Source organism: Symphalangus syndactylus, chromosome 6 (assembly GCF_028878055.3).
Source record: "Symphalangus syndactylus isolate Jambi chromosome 6, NHGRI_mSymSyn1-v2.1_pri, whole genome shotgun sequence".
Taxonomy (NCBI): Eukaryota; Metazoa; Chordata; class Mammalia; order Primates; family Hylobatidae; genus Symphalangus; species Symphalangus syndactylus.
Window position 1 is genome coordinate 75,045,916 of NC_072428.2, and position 16,784 is coordinate 75,062,699.

At 37.0% G+C, this 16,784-nt stretch overlaps 1 pseudogene; it reads right to left on the reverse strand.

Annotated features, from left to right (window-relative positions):
• Window positions 1–4,743: 4,743 nt before the first annotated feature.
• On the reverse strand, window positions 4,744–16,453 carry LOC129485363 (putative tripartite motif-containing protein 64B; annotated as a pseudogene).
• Between the last annotated feature and the right edge of the window lie 331 nt (window positions 16,454–16,784).

Genomic DNA, 16,784 nt, shown 5'->3' on the forward strand with positions numbered 1-16,784 from the left:
TTTATTTTTTGTATATTTTAATTATTGTAATTTATATCTTCAATTATTATGGAATAATTTTAGAAAAGTCTTTTCACATAATAAAGTCTAATTAATTAACTGTTATTTATTCTCTCCTCTATCTCAAATACATACTTTAACCTTTTAGAACACTTTGTTTTGAGACTGTTGTTACTTATGTGACATTTTAACTATTATTCTTCACTCTTCTAGTGAATTTTTAATGTCATTGAAAGGGCACATCTTTCTATACTGAGAATTAAACATAGTTTTCAACAATATTCTCAAGTATTAGCAATTTCACCTTCCAATGGCATGTTAAGTATGTTCTCCTTCCCTTCGAATGCATATTCCCCGCCCCCCGCCCCCTGCTAATTTTGTATTTTAAGTAAAGACAAAGTTTTACCATGTTGAACAGGCCAGTCTTGAACTCTTGACCTTAAGTGATCCAGCTGCCTAGGCCTCCCAAAGTGCTGGGATTACAAAAACAGCAACTAAATGCTGGAATGATGACCGGGAACTTGTCTACAGTCTCCAGTGATTATCCTCCTTATAACAAGGCAGAAAGCCTTCCTCAGAATTATCTAGACTGACGTTACTCATTGTCCAGACCTGTTAACAGACTCCTGCAACCAGTGCTGTGAGTCTCAAATGTGCTCCTTCAATAATGCAGTAGAAGGCCCGAGTTTCCACATAGTAGTATCCTTCAATGCCTGGAGACTTTTAAGGCATAAGAACGTATTGACACTATGAACTATATGTTTTGTAAAATCTCAGGATATGTGAGGTGCTTGGACAAATTAAGTTTCAGGGTGATATCCACTATTGAGACAGAAAATTAGTCTAAAGAATTAAGATCTCAAAGTCCAGAATGAGAAAAAGTTGTTTTGCTTAGAGCCTCCTTATAATTATCTTACTTGTTTTATAGATATATGCACTAGAACACAAGCTCTACCTGATATAGCTGCCCTAGACATATGCGGATTTAATTGTAGAAGAAAGAATTATACCTTTCAGGTTGAATGGCTACAAAAACTAATTAGTTGCTGTTTTTGAGACAAGTTCTCACTCTGTCACTCAGGCTGGAGTGCAATGGCACAATTAGAACTCACAGCAGTTTTATACTCCTGGACTCAAGCAATCCTCCTAACTCAGCTTCCTGAGAAGCTAGGACAACAGGTGCTCACCACCATTCAAGGCTAAATTTCTGTTTATTTTTTGGTAGAGATAAGGTCTTACTATGTTGTCCAGGCTGATCTCAAACTCCTGGCCTCCAGTGATTTTTCTGCCTTGGCCTCCCAAAGCACTGGGATTATATGTATGGCCCCTGTAACCAGCTTTAGATCAATTTTATTTAATACAGACAGCTTCCCAACTAAAAACATTTTATTAGAATTCTCTTTATTCAGCAAAGCATTGTTATTACTGACCCAGTCTTCACTTATTTCCAGCTTACATGCAAGAACAAAATTATCTTTATGTTTTAATTTGTTTTATTTTATATTTTCAAGGTGCACAATATGTCGTTTTGAGATACATGTGCATAAGGAAATGATTACTATAATGAAGAAAATTAACACATCGATCATATCACTTAGCTGTACTTCTTTTTTATGTGAGAACACCAAAAATCTAGTCTCTCAGAATATTTCCCAAAAACAATACAAGATTATCTAATATACCTACAGGTTGTACATCAGATTCATTTATTCTACATTACTGCACATTTACCACTGTTACCCTTCATTTACCTATTTTCTTCCCACGAATGTAACCACCGTTTTTAATGTATTGAACTTTGAAAAAACGATTTCAAATATGAGTGGGACCATGAAGTATTTTTGTCTGTGTGTCTGTCTTATTTCACTTAGGAAACCTGCCATTTACGTGTCTCCTAAATTTAGTACAGAAATCAAGTGCGTCAAGAATGTGTCACAGTTTTGTTAGATTAATTTTTTCCAAGTTATCCTCTTTATCAGTTTTTACTTTTTGTACTATAGAAGAGTGAAAATTCTTGTATTAAAAGAAAATATAACCAGGCTATTCATAAATAATTTCTTTCAGGGATAAAAATCTCAGGAAGTTCAAGATTTCTGTATTAATGATTGACAATGTTCTTAGTGGTCTCTCTTAGACTTATTTCAATTGTAAGTAAGTCTTGGTGATATTCTAACATAAATTCTGACAGGTGAAGAGAATAAATAAGTATCTCTAGCAGAATCAACAGAATAAGATTATCTTGGTTAAATGGCTAAGAAAATATGGTAAATAGACACAAAAACTTTTTCATCTTCCAAAATCAGAGTCAAATACTAAGTGATCGTAAAGTAGCTAATTCTGTCTTCCTGCCAAAGTGAATGTGAGCTAAATTAGCAGAATGTCAGGAATAAATTTTTCCTTGAAATCTAGCAACAAATAATGTAATTAAATTATGAGGCTTTGACTGTTGCATAGAGTTTTAGCATCAACAGAAAAGCTCACAAAACATTGGTGAAAATCAAAAAGGAGTGCTGGGTTGGAGCCCTGAGGTGAATAATTTTATCAGCTCAGATCACTTGGAAAAAGGCAGCGAGTCCAAAAGAAGCTGGTGATAGGCTTTCTTTCTGCTAACTCCTAATATTCTGCATGAAATATGTGGAGGCAGAAGAGAGACAGTTTATTATAGTCTATGTGATATAGAATGAAGGAATAAGAGAATCTTTCTGATACATATCTTCAAAATTTGGAGAATTATTCCTATCAAAATCGTTCATTTAAGGGACTAAAATATAAATAAGATGTTTCTTGCCACATAACCCTCAGCTAGCCAGGCTCTAAAAAGGACGACACTGGACACCTCGACAGTGGTAAAAAGCAGGGTTTACTCACTCTTGAATAACAACTGGTGCTAACCTTAGGCAGCAGCTTATTTATTAGGTTGAGGTTCACCTTTGTTTCATTGAACAAATCTCTTGGGTTATTTTCAGTTGTGCCAGTCATTTAATTTGTTTTCTGTATCAAATGATAAGAATAAATATGGTTTAGAGTGTAAAAAGCATTCCCAGATACATTACAACTTGGTGTCCCATCTGCCTAATTTTGAACCTATAGGAGAGGAATAAAAGCATTGTGAGAAACATCAGGTTATTTCCTTAAAGCCAAATACTCTTGTCCCTCCTACTTTTCTTCTGGCTTTCCTTCTGCATGCGACATGGCAATAAATGGAAGTTTCCTGCACAAAGAGGTAAAATTCACTTGTTGAAGATGTCAGTCTTCTTCTTGACCAATTCCTATATTGGTAGAAACATGTGAGAGAAATGCACCTTCTGAATCATTTCAAATTCGTGGTCTTTGTTAGAGCACATAAGCCGGTGTGCTAGGAGACGTAGCTATTACATTCTCTTATAGAATTTTCCATTCTCTATCATCTGGATTCTTATTTAAAATGTAAACCAAGTTTGTTCTTTCTACTGCATAAGAAGGTTTATGCCACTTTATGCTTAGTAAGTAATTAAGTTTATATGTCATTTTAAATAAGGACAGCCTCCATTATTCTAAGTCCTGTTCCTGTTCCCCATCATCTTATATAGGAACCTTCCTCTTTCGATTGTTTATATTAAAAACCTAAGACAATTGAAATGAACCCTGTAAAAATTATGCTACAATTATTTTAAACCCTAACATAATAGTGTTATCTTTGATAAGAATCTGAAAATCAATTTATTTCTTATCTTTTGATAGATATTCATTAGTATGTTCTATCCTATTTTGTTACTTATATTTTGGAAAACTTTCTTAATGTTAGAATAATATTTATATATATTAAATCCTCTACTTATCCATTTACTCATCTTATTTACTGTGTGATCTATTCTAAAAATTGCATTGAATAATTGTCATATATTAGCAAAGAAGACAAATACTGCCATTGCCTCCTTGGAATTTTCAATCTGGTAGTAATAAGTATAAGAGTTTTCTGAATATTACAATCTGATATAATATATTCAGAGAAAATATAATAGCAGAGCAACTCGGCACTGAAAATCTGTTGTATGAGCTGAAATGTGATTAATAACTAGGATGTTGAGAAACAATAAAGTCTGTGAGGTCAACTTACCTTGCTCAGACTTAAAAAGAAAATAAGCACTCTTTTTATTCTTTGTAAGATAAGATATCCACCACTTCATTATTCTACCCCAGCCTGGTTCAAATATACAACTAAGACAAATGATTTACAGTGTGTACAAACTGAAAACATACTCTCTGAAAAAGGAATCAGATTAAAAAAAGAACGTACATCGTATGATTTTATTTACCTGAATGCAAAAACATAAAAAATAGATTATGTGATGTCAAGGAATGGGGGAGGGTGAATGGAGAATAAATGTTAATGTGTATTGGGATTTTTCCAGAAGTGATAAAAGTGCACAGGCAGTAGAGAGCTCTGATGCCTACACAAGTGTGATATACTAACAATCTCTGAATTAAATACATTAGAACATGACTTTCACGGTAAGTGAATGAATCTCAACAAAACTAGTACAAAAAAATTATTGATGTTCTAGTAAAGATTCCACAATAATTTATTAATTAAAATAACTTAATTAACAAATGTACACATTCAAGGTGGTTATCCCATTTATAACCATAAAGTAATTACATTCCGAGGTTACAATGAGCCCACAGGCTCTCACACGTAGGGTCTTAGGACACTATTTGCCTCATATATGGGAGGTCACAATAAATCATCATGAAACCAACTTTTCATGTACAAGCAAAGCAAAAGAAAGGCCTCAGAGGGGAAGAGAAGGAGGAAGGAGGAAAACCTTAGATAAGAGAACCTTTAGAAACATCAAAAAAACTCACAGATCCGTTATCATAATCCAGAAACACCCAACCCGACCCAGAGGCCTTTGCACATACTGAATTAAAGGTGGAGAGTTTGTGGAGAGACTACAGTGATTCCTCCTTTTTGAGGAAATTAAAAAAAATGTTTCTGGTCGGGCGCGGTGGCTCATGCCTGTATTCCCAACACTTTGGGAGGCCGAGGTAGACAGATCAGGAGGTCAGGAGATCGAGACCATCCTGGTTAATACGGTGAAACCACGTCTCTACTAAAAATACAAAAAATTAGCCGGGCGCAGTGGCAGGCGCCTGTAGTTCCAGCTACTCGAGTGGCTGAGTCAGGAGAATGGCCTGAACCCAGGAGGCGGAGCTTGCAGTGAGCCGAGATTGCGCCACTGCACTCCGGGCTGGGAGAAAGAGCGAGGCCCCGTCTCAAAAAAAAAAAAAAAAAACTTTCGTCAGAATCAATAACGATATTGACATCTGCAGTCCTGAAATCTCTACACACTCCCAGAATCCAGTTGGAGGAGAGGGTCACATCCACCTCCCAGAAATGCCTGCGGGAGGTGAATGCTTGTGCTCCCCATGCAGCAAAGCTCTCCACACCCTGGGGATCCACGGGAGCACTGAGATGGTCATCTCCAAATATCACATATCTCACATCCTCAGAAAGGCTTATATAGCAAGGAATCATTTCCGTGCTCAGAGCATTATCCACTGACAAGGAAAAAATATTATATTAGTGAGTGCTGTGAGGGACAGAGGCTCTGTGCCCAATTATTCACTTCATTTGCCCTTCTTCCGAGAAAATACAGAAAAAAGGAAGCCAAGAGAGTTCAGCGCCATGTATCCATGAAAATGAAATGTTATTACACCTCTACAGCACATACAATTATGTATTATTACTTAAATAATAGAGAAAAAATGTGACCATCTCACTGGGTGAAGTAATGTTTTAATGTCTATCTCTGCATAGTTTGTTTCAGGATATATCTAAAATGTTTTTTTTTCTTCAATAGAAAAATCTTGTATTATTTGTGTTTAAGATCATCAACAGGTAGACATCAATTTGCTGTGATGTGAGAATTTATTGGAATGTAAGTAATGCCTGTTATAGTCTCAAACATAAAAAATTTGGTAGAAATTAACACATGTAAAATTTATAAGTTTCTGAAAAGAATACTCTGGCTTTACATTATCTGTTTAGCTCCTGATTCAATCTACTCTGGGTTCCTGCCCTCTGCTACTTAGACCTGCTCTCTAGAATGGGCCTAACATGGTTAAGCCACGTTCACAGATCCCTCACTTTTCACTTGTTATGAGATGTATCTGATGGCATTAGAATTCTCCTGATTCTGGATATTTCAGTCATTTTCTTTGTTGATCAAAATGTTCTGATTTTGTAAATAATAAAGGTTACTTGTAGAATGCATGTAAATGCACATAGAATAGAAAGAATTAAAAACCATTATGCCAAATCTAAGCCTTCAAAATTGAATTAAATTGAATAAACATGAAATACTGATGCCACCGTGAGAAGCAGTGTCTTCATAACTACATGATTTAATATTCTTTGTCCTCTTATTCTGCAGATAAAGTATGTATCTTTCTTTACATTTTCATCAAACTGTAAGTCAGGAAATTGAGTTTTGATCATTGTAATATTACTATGCAGGTAGAGAAGATGCACATGTTTTGGAAATGTATGTATTACCTACATGTCAAAACTAATAAAACTTAAGTGGGAAAAGCCTCAACCAAGGGACCCAATAAGGAAATAATTTGAGGCTGGACTGCCAAGCAGCTGGCTCTTGCCTCTGAAGTTGTTGAGCATGTCTAGGACTCCAGTTATGCGCCATGAAGTGAGCTCTGGGTTCACTGGCTGGGGCTTTTGCATCTGTGCCAAATCAGTCCTGCAAAACAAATGGCCACAGCTATAGTTCCAGGCCCAGAGTTAATCACACAGTCATACAAAGATATCACATTTTCATATAAGATGTTTCCTCAGAATTCTGCCCGTTTTGGTTAACTGGTTGTACATTTTATTCCACACTCTAGGGGCCATAAGGATGTTACTTTTTCTAAATTTTACTTCCATAAAAACCCAATTTCCCCAGATATGTTATTCTCAGACATTACACAACTTCTAAAGTCATTAAAAGTCATTGCCTCCATCTGCCCATCACACCCCCTGAGGGTAGGCAGAAATCTTGGGAATACTTCAGAGAGCAGCAAACTCAGACAAAAACCTTTGGGACCTCAGGCTGCAGTTGCCATTAATGCTAGTCATTGTGTAACAGAGAATGTTCACTGAGACAAAAGGCTTTAATCTTTTGTGCAAATCAAAGGAGTCTAATTCCAGCCTGAGAACCCTGCTGCTGAGGGTGCTGAGGCAACCATTTTCCTGAGGTCTTTCCTAGAACTGGGTGTACGGTGATGGAGCAGGCCCGGGTCATTGATGCTTTTAGGAACAAAACATCCCTCCTCAGCCCATCCTTAGGGAAACTCTCTTCTCCCTCTGTCCTTTTTTTTTTAACCTCTGACCCCTCTAAAGTAGAAGATGCCACTATGATTCCTCAGAGTAATTTTGTATTAAGATCTGTGGGGTATGGCTGGTCAGGATGGATGGATTGGGAGAACAAACTTCCAAATGACAAATTGTTTTTATGTATATTTTAATTCATACAAATTTTAAGATGAAAACTTTCCAGACCAAAGAGAAGATGACCTCAGGCCCTCTTTTGAAATAAAATTGGAAATAGCCCCTGACAACGATGTTAGTACTCAAAATGTATACATCCCCTTCATTCACAAGAGAACAAACTTTTCAGAAATAGCATTGTTTTTAGTGTAAACTCACCTTGCTGATACATTTCCCACATCCTGCAAAAAAATAAAAGATAATATTAATTACGAGAGATTTTTCCTTCTGCATCTTTTCTCACACTCTTGTTTCTTTCTGTTTTAATAATGTATATCTTTTTATTTCCTACTAAGGAATCATTCAAAGCTAGATTAATAACAGAACCTCAACTTAACAATAAAAAGCTTCATCAGTGGGCATTAAGAAGAAAGGAGCTCAGCAAGAGATGGTGGAGTAAAGCAAAGATATCTAGGTTTCCAGTGTCATTAATTTCCTAATCTTATTTCCAAGGAAAGCTCTGACCACACGTGACAACTATTAAAACAAAACAGAGAACCATATGAGAAACAGAGTACATGGACATTGATGAGCAGCTTTGAGAAATCTTGCCCAGGAAAGGGGAAACCCCTCAATGTCTTCAGCAAGTCACTGCTGTCTGGGACATCAGAGTGAGGAGGAACTAGGGCATGTAAATGGATTATTACTAACCTCCCCTGGCCTAGAGTTCTAATGATTTTGGATGATCTCTCTGTGTGGATAGCACTCCAAATTATATTGAAGAGAACTTTGTTATATGCTGTCGGCTAAAATGGCAAAAATTTCTCAAAGATTACCAAAGTATGCAGTAATAAGTGAATGGAGAAAGGAAATGGTGGAAGTCAGACAGCATGTGTCACTTAGCTTAGAGCAGTGACATATGCAGGTGATATTTGCATGTCCTGGCAGCACTGTCCAGCAAAGGCTTCCTGTCTCTGAGGATGGACCCTCCCTCCTCACCTAGAGCAGCTCCACGTCAGGCATGCGGCATGTCTCCCACAGCTCTCTGTACATGTCTTTCGTCCCTTCTAAATGTTGGGTCGTTCTCACTTGACTGTCTTGTAGTTGTTGGAAAAGCTCTTTTGCTTCTCTTTCCAGTGCCTGCAGATGCAGTTGCTCCTCCTCTTCGAGAAATATATGCATCTTTTGATATTGAATACTGATTATCCTCTTCCTTAATGACACATAGTTCTGCAGAGACGTTCGGTTAAAAGGATTACATGTTCTCACTCTCAATAGAAAACTTCAAATAATTATATGCTGGGTGTAATCAAGCAACTTATAAACTTTCTGCCTCACTCCTGCAAGGAGTCTTGAATATTTGCTATCTTTTTCTGTCCATCTTTTTCAATGTTCCTATTCTCTCTCCCTTTTTAAATCAAGCCTTTATAAAGACTCCTGGTTTCTGTCACTGTGACGCTTCTTCACATTTGTTACTGAGTCAATTATTTCCTCTATTAATCTCTCTTTTAGGATTTTTCCATGTCTGATTCGCCTACATGTTAAAAAACATTTAACCATACACCGTATTATGCAGTTTTTTTTTACTTTTACCATATTTTTACTCTATATACTATTCTATTGCTTTCACCTTCCTCATACCCAAACTTAGTGAAATGTTGTCTCATCTGCAGTGTCTGAAAAGGTTGATACCAACCTTCAAATGTGAACTAGAATACACATCATGCCGTTTATCCAATATACGAGATTTAATTTGGCTAGCTTGTGTGGGCTTCTCTGTTTGCAACTGCTATTATATCAATTGAAATCACTACATTTTCTTGGGATGAAATAACTATCTTTCAACTGGTAGTTTGAATTTAGCTAAAAATTATAAGCTAATATCATGTTTATTTGCATAAAAATAAAGAAAACATTTTCATTCTTACCTCTAACGAATGAAATTTGCTAGTTTCCTGATTTAGATTGTTTCGTGTCTCTTGATTGATTTTCCATAAATAGTCCGTTTCCTTTATAAGTTTCTCCTGCAAAAGAAGCAAGAAGCTTAGCAATAATGAAGACAGTATAGTAGATTTCATCCCCTTATCAATAAAAAAAAGGCTGTCATTGAAAGAAACATAAATTAAGTTAGAGTGGAGTGGTCAGATTTTTCCAAATTAAACACATTTGGTTCTAATAATTTAGATGTGAAAAGTGATAGAAACATAATAGAGAGTTTTAAGGGACCCTTCTGATAATATCATCAATTTTCTGAGAAACTGGCTTTTATATAACCTGACTTTGAACAGTGTTCTTGGTGCTGGCCACCTGCTCCACAGCTCCATTCTATATGTTTGAACAATGTTTCTAAGGAAACCTCCTTTAGCGAAGTCTCAACACAACTATGTTTAGAGTGCCAAATTAGTCAGCAACATTGAAAGGACACATTTATGTGTCACGATTGACATGGAATTATCACCCCCTACACCATCTGCATTCTCATCACCATCATTATCATAGGCCGTCATCATTCTTATTTGGGATTCTACATAATTCAAACTGCCTTAGCGGCATCACGTACCCTGTATTCCTCAGCAGCCCATCCTATTGGGCTGTGGCTGTGAGCCATGTGCTCTGGTGACTCAGAGCAGGGCTCACAGAGCAATCTCTTGTCAGCCTCACAGAAGAGCTCCTTAGTCTCCTCATGGAGCACACCGATATTGTGTGAGCTGTTGATGTTCTGAGGTCTGGTCTGTCTGGCTAGGGAAGCCAGCTTTTTGAGTGCCACACTGGTGTTGAAGTTGGGCTTCTCTGAGATTTGTCTGCACAAAGGGCAGTGAATTGATGCTCTGCCTTCTTCTGAGCAGAGGCAGAGGCAGGGCCTGCAAAAGCTGTGCCCACAGTCAATGGTGACCGGGTCTATGAGGTATTTCAGGCAAATGCAGCAAATGAGCTCATTCTGGAAGACTCGCAGGGCATCTGAATCCGTGTTTCTGAAAATTAAAAAAAGAAAGTGAGAATTTCTTTCTCTTATTTTTATTTGCCCTGATGAAAAGGAAAAAACGGCTGGTGGACAATTTTCCTTGTCTACTTGAGCTCTGTCCAATATGTCTAATAAGTTAGCTCCAGTACAAACTGAGACATAGTAAATGCAAACATACGGGATTTATAAAATTTTCCCTCAATAGTCATCGAACATTCAGTCCAGGACTCCCTGAGATACCAAGATCCTAAGATGTTCAAGTCTCTTATTAGTAAATGGTGTGGGATTTGTATGTAACCTAAACCTATCCACCTGAATACTTTATGTCTAGATTACTTTGAATGCCTAATACAATGTAAATGCTATATAAATACTTGTAATGCCATATTGTTTAGGAATAGCAAGAAAATTAAAAATATGTACATGTTTGGCAGGGCGCGGTCACTCATGCCTGTAATCCCAGCACTTTGGGAGTTCGAGGTGGGCAGATCACGAGGTCAGGAGATCGAGACCATCCTGGCTAACATGGTGAAACCCCGTTTCTACTAAAAATACAAAATATTAGCAGGGTGTGGTGGCACCTGCCTGTAGTCCCAGCTATTCGGGAGGCTGAGGCAGGAGAATAGCTTGAACCCAGGAGGTGGAGGTTGCAGTGAGCCGATATTGCACCACTGCACTCCAGCATGGGTAATAGAGTGAGACTCTGTCTCAAAAAAAAAAAAAAAAAAAGAAGAACTGCATGTTCAGTACAGCTGCTTTTTTCTCCCTGTAAATATTTTTTATCTGAGATTAGTTGAATTCATGGGTATGAAACTTATGGATATGAACAACCATGATGCAAATGAGAAAATGAGACAACAGTCCTCATGGCATTTTTGTTAAACATGCCGTGCTCTCAATAATTCCCAGTTACTTAGACAAGCTTAAAGCCTGGGCGGAGGGTAAAAGCTGGGATGATTTCACTTATATATGCTAATTAATGAAGAAGTACATTCTGAATGCCATCTGGTCTCTGTCATTCTATCTCTCTTAATGATTCCATGATGATAATATATGAAAGACACTCAGTATCTATGGTATTATTCTATACTCCCTGCCTCCAAACTCACCTAAGAAGTATGCTCAGACAATTATAAATAAAGTAGCTTTTGTCTAAGATTGATTAATCAGAGTGGATTGTCAACTCCTAAAATTATCAGTCACTAAATTTGTCCTTTTAACTTTAATATCAAAACTCTTCCTTTCAATACATTAAATGTAAATAATACCTATTATATTTAATTAGGAAAGTTTTTTCCCATAGTCAATTCAGATGATTAGAGAGAACATTTTCACATTCTGAAATACCAATATTTCACCTATAATAATTAGCAAGAATTAATCAACAATTAATTATCTTCTAAAATAACAAAAAAATGAAGATATGTGTTAGGTTTTCCACTCTACACTAGAAAACCCAGAAATGCAGTTAATGGAAGCGTGGCCGCGAATTCACCTTTCCCCTTTGTGACTTGGAAGTTGCAGCTTCTTGGGAGCCCTTGCCACTTGGTTAGATCTATTGATCTATTTTCTTTCTTTCTTTCTTTTTTTTTTTTTGTTGTTGTTGTTGTTGTTGAGATGCAGTCTCACTCTGTCACCCAGGCTGGAGTGCAGTGGCGCGATCTCAGCTTACTGCAACCTCCACCTCCCAGGTTCAAGCAATTCTCCTGCTACAGCCACCCAAGTAGCTGGTATTACAGGCGCCCGCCACCATGCCAGGATAATTTTTTTGTAATTTTAGTAGAGACCGAGTTTCACCATGTTGGCCAGGCTGGTGTCTAACTCTAGACCTCAAGCGATCTGCCTGCCTTGGATTCTCAAAGTGCTAGGCTGCAAACATGAGCCATCATGCCCGGCCGATTAAATCTATTTTCAACAGCTTTCAAATCTAGTCTGCAAACTGCAAATTTTGAAGAGACAGCAAATAAGACCTTTGCAACAAGAATTTTCAAAGTAATTCAACATTTTTAACATTCACTTTAGGGTACATTATAACCACTACTACATGCCCACATTCTAGTGAACATTTTAGGTATTTTATGGGTTCTATCATTGCATGAAACTATGGAAATATATCTTTTCACACTTAAGAAAAATCTAACAATACAGAAAACAGTCACACAAAAAGAATGAAATAGCAAGGGAACACAAACCATACCTTACAAATTGAAGATACTTTATATTGATTTTCCGTAAAATCACCAAGACAGTTATTTGTTTGCTTAGAAAAGACCCAAGCATGCTGCCAGGTAAATTTAAAGTATTTTTAAGAGTAAAAGTGAGCATGATGGTTTTGCTGCACATTTTATACTCACAAGACTGCTATGAATGGTCTCAGTCTAGAAGCTCTGTAGATATGCAGATTAGAAGTCACTCCTGATGCTCCAAAGCCCAGCAGCCACAAATCCAGTGGGTCCTCACTGAAGGAGAGAGAAACCTCTGGACAAGCATCCTTTGAAAGTGTATGGGCCCACGAAAGACCACACCCAATTCCTGAGGTTGATTAGATTGCATAGAAATGGGTAAATTGGCTGATTAGGTTTATAAATTGTTGAAAACCACACTTGGGGGCTCAAAGCTCAACAGACAAGTTTGGAATGAGATGCAAGAAAGTTGATTTAACACAAGATATTCAAAGAAATATTTTAAGTATAACAATTATTTCACTAAATATTATCACATGCTGATTTCTGCTTTGTTTTGTTTTGTTTTGTTTTGTTTTGTTTTGTTTGGTTGTTTGAGACGGTATCTCGCTCTGTCACCAAGGCCGGAGTGCAAGGGCTTGGTCTCAGCTCACTGCAACCTCTGCCTCTCGAGTTCAAGGGATTCTCCTGCCTCAGCCTCCCAAGTAGCTGGGATTACAGTCGCCCACCACTAAGCTCAACTAATTTTTGTAGTTTTAGTAAGGACGGGGTTTCACCATGTTGCTCAGGCTGGTCTCAAACTCCTGATCTCAGGTAATCTACCCACTTTGGACTCCCAAAGTGCTGGGATTACAAGCGTGAGCCACTGCACCGGGCCACATGCTAACTTTAAAATTTTGTTTCTCACTTCGTTTTAAAATTATAATTGCTGAAGTGCCTAGCCGTTATTTATCTGAATATGTTCAAAGATAAAACATTAACTGGGATTACCAACACATCTGTGCTGTGTAACTCTCTTGTTTAAAAAAGTATAACAAGGAATTTAATTGTGTTTCACAAAATTGTATATATAATGGTTGACACAATTAGCTGTTTTTCTTATTTTTACTATTTTATGACTATTTCCTAATGATGGATTTATATGAAAATAAAATCTGTTTTTTATTATCCACTTTTTTGAATAATTTTAAAACCGAAACTTTACATATATATATACATAACTATCTATAACAATGTTATGTATTCATGTTTTTAAAATTATATAATAATTAATTTACAGAATAATAATAATTATTATTACTTTTTTTTTTTTGACGTGCTGTCTCCCTCTGTCAACCAGGCTGGAGTGCAATGGCAGGATCTCGGCTTACTGCAACCTCTGCCTCCAAGGTTCAAGTGATTCTCCTGCCTCAGCCTCCCGAGTAGCTGGGATTACTGGTGTCTGCCACCGTGACTGGCTAATTTTGGTATTTTTAGTAGAGATAAGGTTTCACCAAGTTGGCCAGGCTGGTCTCGTACTCCTGACCTCAGGTGATCCACCCATCTCGGCCTCCCAAAGTGCTGGGATGCAGGCATGAGCCATGGCACCTGGCTGTTATTTACACAATAATTATGTCCATAATTATCTTTAATAGTGCATGAAAGTTATTTGTAACACAGTTGCCATACTAACAGATTTTGTTGTCATTTACCATGATTTAATAAGTCACGAATGTTTATACATAGTTGTATTCATAAATTATCTAATGTTTGGGGATTTAGGTCATTTCTGTAAACTTAAAATTAACAAACCTTGCTAGAAGTTGAAAAAGTAGAAATCTATATAAAAGTCACCATTTACATATTAAGAGACATTTAAAAAATTATAAAATTCATAAAAGTCAGCATATCCTAGAAAAAGATGAAGTGGCTGTCTTTTTAATCAGTCCATGGCATTGCAAATTAGTATGTTTTCTGAAGTGTCATTTCATCAGCATTATGCTTCAAAAAATATATCCAATAAAGTTAAGAAAAGGTAATCATAGATATATATATGCAGACTTTTCCACAAATGTTATTCTGTTAAAACAGATTCAAATACTTCTTAAAATGTTGCATATTATCTACCTAAGTGTAGAGAAGAAAGACTTTCTGGTATTCTCACTTCTCAGTAAAAATTTGATTCTACATTTTGTAGATGGCCCTGCATTAGACAGAAATAAACAATAAGCAACTTATGAGATGCTTATGAAAGAATAAAAAATAGTTGCAAATTTTAGTGCCAGGAGCTGAAAAAGTTATCTATTTTACTACAAGTGTGTTATCATGCAGAATAGGTAAGAGAGAAAAGGCAGTATTTCCTTACCTAACTAAAAAATACTCTGTCATTCAAGTGAAAATAACAGACATTTATTGATCACCAATTCTGTGCTAAAAACTGTTCTAAGTGCTTCACATGTTCTAACTTACTTAATTGTTACAGCAACCCCATAAGATAAATAATATTTTATACTCATTTAAGGATTAAGAAATATAAGAGCAGGAAAATTTAATAATTTGTCCATAGGCATACTCTAATTAAGTAGGAGAACTAGGGTTAGGAACCAGGCAGTCTGTCTCCGAAAACTGTTTTCCTTTCAGTGACATTAGATATGTTGCCAAAGTATCTTCCTAAGCCACCAAATTACATACAATATTTTGGGGGCATGCTTCTTGCATGCTGGCAGAGTTGATTGAAAGCTGACAAAGCCTTCAAGTATTGTGCAGGCTTTGGTCCACTTTTTTGAATAATAATATGCACACTGTCCTACATCTACCATACTGTCCAACCCTCTATCAATGACATCACAAAAAGTCTGTGGGCATGCTCGGCCAAACCCCATAACAAAGGCATTGTGGTAATCCTAGTGTGCAGTGCAGCTCTTCTTTTCAAAGCACAGAATGTCTCAGAGGGTCTCTTATGTGCGCTACTCTGATTACTCACAAAAGAAGTGTCTGCTATGGACTCTCCTTACTGGTAGAGATTGGAGCCAAAATTGTAACAAACCTGCACGTTCTGCACATGTATCCCAAAAATTAAAGTAAAATTTAAAAAAAAGTGTAAAAAAAACCAAGACTAAGTCCTTAAGGAGCTCATGGTCTAGTAGTTGATACAAAGGAAGGGACAGTCATCCTAAAAGTCTTCCTAAAAGAAATGACACCTAAGCTGAAACCCAAAGGATGAGGGTAGTCTTATCTTTTCTGATAGTAAAGTCTAAGTGACAGCAGTTGTCATGAGAAAAGATTGTGGGGCCTGGCATGGTGGCTCATGCCTGTAATCCCAGCACTTTGGGAGGCCGAGGTGGCTTGCCCGGTCAAGGTGAGGAGTTCGAGACTAGGCTAGGCAACATGGTGAAACTCCATCTCCACAAAAAATACAAAAATTAGACAGGCATGAGGGTGCATGCCTGTAACCTCAGCTAAGTCTTAGGCTGGACGATTGCCTGAGCCCAGGAGGTTGAGGTTGCATTGAGCAGGGATTGTGCCACTGACTCTAGCCTGGGTGACAGAGTGAGACCCTGTCTCACACACACACACACACACACACACACAATATTAGTTCTGTTCTCTTCCTGGGTTGATATCCTTCTATTCTATCTAGGCCAGAATGCTTTCTGAAATGGAAATGTGCCTATATTCCTACCTACTTAACCTTATTATGGGATTTTGATAAACTACAGGAAAGTAATTACACTCCTCTCGATGTCTTCCAAAATGTACTTGATGTATTTGGTGCTCAGTGTATGAATTGTTCTTCCCACAAATGCCTTGGATTCTAGTAAGGGTGAGTTCCTTGTATTTCTTTAACTTGCCACAATCATCCATACTTCTATTATTTTGTGTAACATGATTACCTTGTCAGTGGAAATTTAAATAAATAAAATACTTTGAAGCGCGGTGGCGTTGCCCAATAGAACTGATGATCCACAAATTTTATAACCCAGACATTCCAGTTATCGGAAGATACTGTCCGGAAAGAGAATCTATTGGTTATTTACATTAGGAGACATGTTCACAAAACCAAAATACAAAAATCATTCCAAATGTACAACAGCAGAAAATGAACAAATATATATCATTGTGCACCATTTATCCAACTTTGGGTTTTCCACTACAAACTCACTCTTGATTGTTTACATAAATAGATCTGGACTCT